The following is an 8,820-nucleotide window of genomic DNA, read 5'->3' as shown; positions in this document are numbered from 1 at the left end:
AAAAATTATTTGTCTCTGTCTTCAAATCTTGAGCTCTAGCACCTCTGCAAATCAATGCTTCCCTCTACGAAGGGTCTATCTATTTATGTTTCTGTTGAGTCATCCTCTTCTCTCAAAAAGCACCAAGTATAGAGCACCTCTGTCATTTCTATGCTCTGGTTTTAATTGTTATTGAGTATGATTGTGACTGGATCTTCTTTGCCATGAATTACAATGTTTAGACAGCCCTTGGTATTTGAAGGTGCTCTGCATTTATCTTTTGCGGTCTCAGAAAGAGCTAGCGAGATACCATCTGTTCATATTACTTCATGATTGTTTTGATTGAACTGTTGACGTTTGAAACTTATTATTATTGCTCGCTAGTTGATTATGCCATTGATATGAGTTCCTCTTGAGACCTAAATGTCATTGCTTATGTGGTTAGCTTGTGATCTTGCAGAAAATCTGAATATGAGTTAGACATAATTTCAACAACAAGATCAAACAGAGTTCGTATAAGTTTTTCTTTTATCTCTTTCAGTTTGTCAACTGAATTGCTTGAGGACAAGCAAGGCTTTAAGCTTGCGGGAGTTGATACATCTCCATCGTATCTACTTTTCCAAACTCTTTTGCCCTTGTTTTGGACTCTCATTTGCATGATTTGAATGGAACTAACCCGGACTAACGCTGTTTTAAGCAGAATTGCCATGGTGTTGTTTTTGCGCAGAAATAAAAGTTCTCGGAATGACCTGGAAATTTACGAGGATTTTTTGTGGAATATATAAAAAATATTGGCGCAAGAATCAACCGGAGGAGTGGAGCGAGGAGCCCACAAGCCAACTAGGCGCGGGCCCCGCTGGCCGCGCCTAGCAGGATTGTGGGGCCCTCGGAGCTCCGCCGCCTCCAACTCCAGCTCTATTTAGTCCCTTTCGTCCGGAAAAAATCAAGGAGAAGAGTTCATCGCGTTTTATGATACGGAGGCGCCGCCACCACCTATTCTTCTGGAGGGCAGATCTGGAGTCCGTTCTGGGCTCCGGAGAGGGGAGATCGTCGTCATCGTCATCACCAACCTTCCTTCATCGCCAATTCCATGATGCTCTTCACCGTTCATGAGTAATCTCATCGTAGGCTTGCTGGACGGTGATGGGTTGGATGAGATCTATCATGTAATCGAGTTAGTTTTGATGGGGATTGATCCCTAGTATCCACTATGTTCTGAGATTGATGTTGCTACTACTTTGCCATGCTTAATGCTTGTCACTAGGGCCCGAGTGCCATGATTTCAGATCTGAACCTATTACGTTCTCTTCAATATATGTGTGTTCTTTATCCTATCTTGCAAGTTGTAGTCACCTACTTTGTGTTATGACCCGGCAACCCCGGAGTGACAATAGCCGGAACCACTCCCGGAGATGACCATATTATGAGGAGTTCATGTATTCACTAAGTGCTAATGCGTTGTTCAGGTTATCTATTAAAAGGAGAACCTTAATATCCCGCACTACTAGGAAAAGGCCTGCTAGTGGCGCACCTGTTTTGGCTACTAATGGCGCACTACAGGTGCGCCCTAGCATCACGCCATTAGAATTTTTTACTAATGGCGCACCACAGGTGCGCCACTAGTATCTGGTATACTAATGGCGCACCAGGCGGTGCGCCATTAGCATAGCTCATGGTGCGCCATTAGTATCTGGTATACTAATGGTGCACCAGGCAGTGCGCCATTAGTATAGATCATGGTGCGCCATTAGTATCTGGTATACTAATGGCGCACTGCTCATGGTGCGCCATTAGTATCTGGTATACTAATGGCGCACTGCTCATGGTGCGCCATTATTATCTGGTATACTAATGGCGCACTGCTCATGGTGCGCCATTAGTATCGAAGACAACCAGATTACGAGAGGTTTATGTGACACTTCTTATCCTGTATCATAATACAGATGGAATTTTCAAGCTATGCTAATACATACAGTTATAGAAGTGACACAAGCCAAGGATCTCAATATACAGGTTTGCAAATCCATATATAACCTAAACAGTAAATATGATGGTGTATTAGATGGACAGTGCAAAGCTACAGGAGACAATGTGCATGCTAAGGTTCTCCCAACAACAAAACAATATCAGCTTCAATGAATATTGTGACATTTCATCTATACTGTAGTGGCCAGAAGACAAACAATCACTACCAGAAATACAGGAGAAAGGGCAAACACCTGTAGCATCTCCTTTTAACATGAGGTGCTCAGCTGCAAATGATCCCCTGCATAAAATCCACTCGACATGTAGCAACTCTACCACACATAAAGTGAGCTATAGTACTAGCACAATCATCTCTCTCTAGATACACATGAACAAAACAATGCCATGATGGGCATCAGTCAGTTTAACATGCAAATTCTAATCTGCTCGAGGCTGAGAGGCCTCCTTTTGTAGAATTCCAATTGGAACTTCAATCTTGCTTGACTGTACAAGTACCTGAAGAAAATTTAACATAAAATTAATAATCATACCAGTATACCTTCATGAATGTGTCCAAATTCCTTTGTTCATATCATGCAGATTCTTTTTAAAAATGTTTTAAAGGGTTAGGTGAATGCATTCTTTATTTTATAACTAGCAATGGTAAACTAAGAGATGAACGTATTGGTGTATTCCATATTATATTATTATTACCAAGATACATATTATTCTTATAAATATATCAAACAATTTAATAACTGGATCGATGAATCCAAAAGCATTTTATGTTTACCTTATTACTATGGTTGGGATGATGGCGCAATGGAGGTTGGTGTTGCCATTGCATTGCCACTTTGCTTGTGCCCAAGCCCATTCCCGCTATGACGTTGTGTTGGTGATTGAAGAGAGGCTGTCACTGGGGGAAGTCGCATTAACATGCGATGTGGATTGGTTGCATTTAGTTTCATCCAAGCAGGGCATGAACAATGTGCACATGGATTGGTTGTACTTGGCTGTGAATATGGAGGCATGGAAAGGGATGACATTGGCATTGGAGATGCGCTAGGAGCAAATGATGGAGCCAACTTGAGATCCTTGATTCTACCAAAAACCGATGTGTCTAGGCCAAGGTTCCATGAACTTGATTCTGTGGTGATTTCAGCTAGCTGTTTCAGCCTCCCTATTTGTTCGTAAATGCCGCGATCATCTGGGGACAGCCTTTTTTTCATCACATTTCCAAAACAGAATATATTGCGCTTCTAGATATATATGTCATACTGAAGAGCAGGTTCCATACTTCTAGTCTAGTATGGATGTCCTATAGTTTTTCATCTCTTTGTCTACAGAGTAAATGTTATGCTTTGTTAACATTTTGGCTACGTGCAGGCGTACTGGGACATTTCCAGCAGGTGTGTTGTTGCATTCTTATTTGGGGTCTGCGGAAATGGTGCCTGGCCTTGCAAATTTATGTTGTTACTTTTCGTTGTCTGGTTTCCTTACAGGCATGAAATCCACTAAGGCAAAGAAAATGCTCAAAGCAGTAAGTCGGTCATGCCTTCCACATAAAGCCAAGGTTCCATGAACTTTGGACGAATACCCTTCAGATGGACCATGTCTGTGGTTTCTGTAGTTGATCATGCAATGATGAACAGAACACAACCTGTTTTTACCAACGGATTCCTGCAATGGTTGATCAGTCCCGCTCTTCTCGGCACAAGGCCAAGAGCTGCTGTCATATCCTTTTCTGTCGCAGAGGAGACCTTTGCATGCATCCGTTCACCACCGTTTCGGGAACCAAGAGAGCACCTGTGCCCCTGGTCCCAGTCAGAAGGAGAGCACCTGGTTGTGAATTTCTACGTAAAGAATAACCAGGAGAGAAAATGGATTATTTCTACGTAAAGAATAACCAGGATTCATGAATTTTCTATCCAAAGTGAGAAGTACACTTGACTGTGTTGAATTCATGTATTATTTCTATGTACGCGGCCACAGGACCAACGGATAATGCATGGGAAGGAGAGGAACAGCCACTTTAGTTTCACCTCAATTTTTTTGAGAAAAAACAAAGGTGAAGAAAACCTTGGGAAGCCACGACACACGACACTTCACTTGGTAAATATCTTGACAACGATAAGCAAAATCAGGGGTCTCACCCAAAGAACAAACAAAGCTACAGGCCTGCTAGTATAAACCTAGCATGTTAGTATTCAGAAACTAATCATTCATTATTGTAAGTTCTTAAATATACTCGATTGATACTGAAAATGCAATTGCCAACCACACAGTGAAATTAAAGCTGATGACATGAAGACCAGAGGCGGAAAATACCCAAGTCTGAGCAAATGTGCTAGCTGTAACTCTAGCTCATGTCAACGCGAGATCGAGATCCAGTGGTAGAAGCAACAGCCACTAAAGAAAAACAAAAGGGATCGGGAAAAAGAAACCTCATTTGAAGCTTCTTGATTAGTCATAATCCAATTTACAAGCTGATCAAGTGAAGCACCCTCACCTGAAATTAAACATATATTGAGAAAAAATCCATATGTTTACTGGTTTTACAAGTCAATGCAATATCACATACCTAACTCGCTGAATGCCAGGTCGACTTCTTTCTTTGAGAAGCTCATCTTGCTTAATAAATACGACCTCGTTTTTTAGAATGAATCCAACTCCTGTTGAAGTTAGGGCGTTCAGAAGATTGGACAAACGAATTCAAAACGGGGAATATAGACAATGACACCAGGTACGAGGAGACCATTGATGAAAACTAAATGATAAGACTGTCAGATTGGAAACAAGACAGCTAAATAATTTCCAGAAAATAAAAAAGGAAATTTTGACAATGGTGGTTCAGTTAGAACTTAGAAGTGGCGCTTTAAGATCTTACGGGAATTCCACAACATACTGATTACTGGGTTATGGCGAGGTGGGCATACATCCTATTGGCTAAAATAACCTTCCATTCAGCATAACGCAGGCAACCCAAGCAACCGTCGCTCTTTACACGATTCTATACAACAAACACAGGGATCAGCGCTTCTATAGTACTCCCTCCATCCCAAAATAAGTGTCTTAAGTTTAGTACTCCCTCCGTTCCTAAATATAAGTCTTTCTAGAGGTTTCAATAGTGGATTACATACGGATGTATATAGACATATTTTAAAGTGTAGATTCACTCATTTTGCTCCGTATGTAGACGAATAGTGAAATTTCTTAAAAGACTTATCTTTAGGAACGGAGGGAGTATAATTTTATATTAGAGCTAAGACAGTTATTTGGGGACAGAGGAAGTAATAGGTTTGATGGCAAAAAAATCACCTCCTCTGCCTTGACAACAGCAAGTGTGGGATCAAGTTGTTGCGGGTCAATGGTACCACTCCTGGGAGCGTTGGCGCCGGCACTAGTGGCATCACCCTCATCACAATGTTCAATTTTCACCTGCATTGGCAAGGAAGGCGAACCAAGTAAGCATAGCAGTCAAAGAGGAACACAGCAAAAGTGAACAGAGTAACAAATTTTAAGAGTCCCATTACCATTTTCCTTGAGTGAATTAGCCTCAGGACCTGCTGGCCCTGAAAAATAAACAGAAGTGATGAGAACATTAATTAATATAGCACTCCTCTCCAGATGACGACCTAAGGAAGTTAACGACCCAGAACCGGAATTTTGAGTGGCTTACAACGTCAAAGTAATTTTGATAATTTGGACAAGAATGAACTCAGCTCTCAGATTATGAATGAAAAATATATGGCAGAAATGCCAGGTTGCAAAACATGAGAGGTTAATTTGGAAGTGGTTCAGTTAGAAGTGGCACGAAAAAAATAAAAACTTTGACACTGGTGGTTCAGTTAGAAGTGGCACTTTTAAGATCTAAAACAATGAAGGCCATTATAGAAAGTCTACAGCATATTGATTCTTGGGTTAGCGCAAGACTCACCAATACTTGAGATCCTACATGTACGAAAAGAATATTATCACCTGAATGGAAAGTTGAGTGAACCAACAAGTTTAAAATGTTAATGTCAACTGATGAAGATCATACGACCCTAAATGTTCTTTACATCCCTGAGCCATGTCATTCAGAAATCTTAACATCTCCGTGTAAGTTAAATCAAGAAAAACAACGGAAATCTGTCGACCGACTTGAGTTATGGTTCAAGCATGAGGTCTGCCAATTGAGCATCAAACAGCAGATACAGGCACTTGGAGGTAGTAAACAGTTACAGAGTGAGCATGTACCATAATCAGCTACGGTGACAGGAGTCTTATCCGCCTTAGATTGAATGTCTGACTGCACGATTTCCTGCTGTACCGTCTAAGGAAGGAGGAGTCACAGGTCAAACGCAGTAAGTTCCAACTGCAGCAGCAGTGCATCAACAATCTGAATAGCGAAGCAAGAAGTTTGCAATAGACATACTCATCTAAGCGTGCCTACATTAACATACTTCAAATCTAGAGTTGATTACGCTTCTAAAGTGGTCACTTCGCCATGTTGACCATCAGCCAGCGATGCTTCTGTGGGTAATTTAGGAGGAACGGTGCAGGAAAACCAAGCAAGACAAGGCACGGCCCTGCCAGCGGCCGGGGGTGGCGGCGCGAAGGCAGTTTCCGCCGAGAAGCGTCCCCAGGGGCCTCGGCACAGGAAGGGAGGAAGGAAGGGGGTTGGGATCCGAGGAAGGGCACCTGGCATAGGCGGACGGTGAGGGAGACAGCCTTCTTCGCGGCGCCGAGCTCGGCGGCGTACGGGGGATTGCCGGCAGGCCTCGTACTCGCCCTCGCCGAGCCCCATGGAGCAGAGCAGCTGCCACACCAGGCGCGCGCCGCGGGGCTCGTCCGGTCCCGCCGCCCCTCCTCCGGCCGCCGCGGGCTGGATGGGCGCTGGCCGCACACCGCCGCCATCCATGGTCTGGTTTGGTCTGGTCTGGTGGCTGTGTCATGTCTCTGTCTCTGGCTCTGGCTGGCGTGTGGGGGTTCGGGAGATTTTTTTTTGCAAAACTACTAATGGCGCACCACGAGCTGGTGCGCCATTAGTAGTTTTGCAAAAAAAATTATAGTAGTGGCGCACTGGGTGAGTGGTGCGACATTACTAGTTAAACTAGTAATGGCGCATTCTGCCCCGATGCGCCATTAGTACTTTTGCAAAACAAAAAAAAATATAGTAGTGGCGCACCGAGAGTGTGGTGCGCCATTAGTATCCATCACACTAATGGCACACCTGCACATGGTGCGCCACTGCTATATAGTAATGGCGCACTACTTGTCTGGTGCGCCATTAGTGTCTATATCATCTATAGCCCTTTTCCTAGTAGTGTCGTAGTTTCCATTAGGACCCCGCTGCCACGGGAGGGATGGACAATAGATGTCATGCAAGTTCTTTTCCCTAAGCACGTATGACTATATACGGAATACATGCCTACATTACATTGACGAACTGGAGCTAGTTACATATCTCTCCATGTTTTAACTGTTGCATGATGAATGTCATCCGGCATAATTATCCATCACCGATCCAATGCCTACGAGTTTTTCCTACTGCTGTCACTGCTGCTACTGTTACTTTGCCGCTACTGTTGTCACTGCTGCTACTCTTACTATGTCGCTACTGCTGTCACTGCTGCTAGTGTTACTCTGTCGCTACTATTGTCACTGTTGCTACTATTATCGTTGGTAGTGTTGCTATCACACCACTTTTCTACTGATACTTTGCTCCAGATACTAAGTCTTCCAGGTGTGGTTGAATTGACAACTCAACTGCTAATATTCGAGAATATTCTTTGGCTTCCCTTGTGTCGAATCAATAAATTTGGGTTGAATACTCTACCCTCGAAATATGTTGCGATCCCCTATACTTGTGGGTTATCAGTATGATACTTGCCCTAGATTCGATCGTCGGTGTCCCCATACCTTGTTCAATCTCGTTACCGGCAAGTCTCCTTACTCGTTCTGTAGCACATCATCCTCTGGCTAACTCCTTAGTCACACTGAGCTCATTATGATGATGTTCTACCGAGTAGTCCCAGAGATACCTCTCCGTCACACGGAGTGCCAAATCCCGGTCTCGATTCATACAAACCCAACAGACACTTTCGGAGATACCCGTAGTGCACCTTTATAGTCGCCCTGTTACGTTGTGACGTTTGATACACCCAAAGCACTCCTACGGTATCCGGGAGTTGCACGATCTCACGGTCTAAGTAAAATATACTTTGACATTAGAAAAGCTTTATCATACGAACAACACGATCTAGTGCTATGCTTAGGATTGGGTCTTGTCCATCACATCATTATCCTAATGATGTGATACCGATCATCTATTGATCAACGAGCTAGCCAACTAGAGGCTCACTAGGGACACATTGTGATCTATGTATTCACACATGTATCACGGTTTCCGGTTAATACACGTATAGCATGAATAATAGACAATTATCATGAACTAGGAAATATAATAATAACCAATTTATTATTGCCTCTAGGGCATATTTCCAACACCACTTTCTTGTGGCACTGCCGCTTAGGTCATATTGGTATAAAATGCATGAAGAAACTCCATGCTGATGGACTTTTGGAGTCACTTGATTCTGAATCACTTGATACATGTGAACCATGCCTCATGGGGAAGATGATTAAGACTCCGTTCTCCGGAACATTGGAGCGTGCAAGTGACTTGTTGGAGATCATACATACTGATGTGCGCGGACGAATGAGCATAGAGGCACGCGGCGGTTATCATTATTTTCTCACCTTCTGTAACGCCCAAGATGCGATCCTATCCTTATTTTGGCGCGAGCGCCTCAACAGGGATAGAAGCGCATCTCGTCGTTTCGCAAGAATGGATATCGTTACAAGTACATGTACTGAAGAAGAGTATATGAA

The 8,820-nt window shown here is 43.2% G+C and overlaps 1 long non-coding RNA gene across 1 annotated transcript; it reads right to left on the bottom strand.

Moving 5' to 3' along the window:
* Positions 1 to 1,981: 1,981 nt before the first annotated feature.
* LOC123410590 lies at positions 1,982 to 4,445 on the bottom strand. The gene is made up of 2 exons (XR_006613055.1): positions 4,389 to 4,445; positions 1,982 to 2,460 (listed from the first exon to the last, which is right to left on the bottom strand). It is a non-coding gene; the product is annotated as an uncharacterized LOC123410590 (long non-coding RNA).
* Between the last annotated feature and the right edge of the window lie 4,375 nt (positions 4,446 to 8,820).

Source organism: Hordeum vulgare, chromosome 7H, assembly GCF_904849725.1.
Source record: "Hordeum vulgare subsp. vulgare chromosome 7H, MorexV3_pseudomolecules_assembly, whole genome shotgun sequence".
Classification (NCBI taxonomy): Eukaryota; Viridiplantae; Streptophyta; class Magnoliopsida; order Poales; family Poaceae; genus Hordeum; species Hordeum vulgare.
This window is presented reverse-complemented; position numbering and strand designations above follow the sequence as displayed.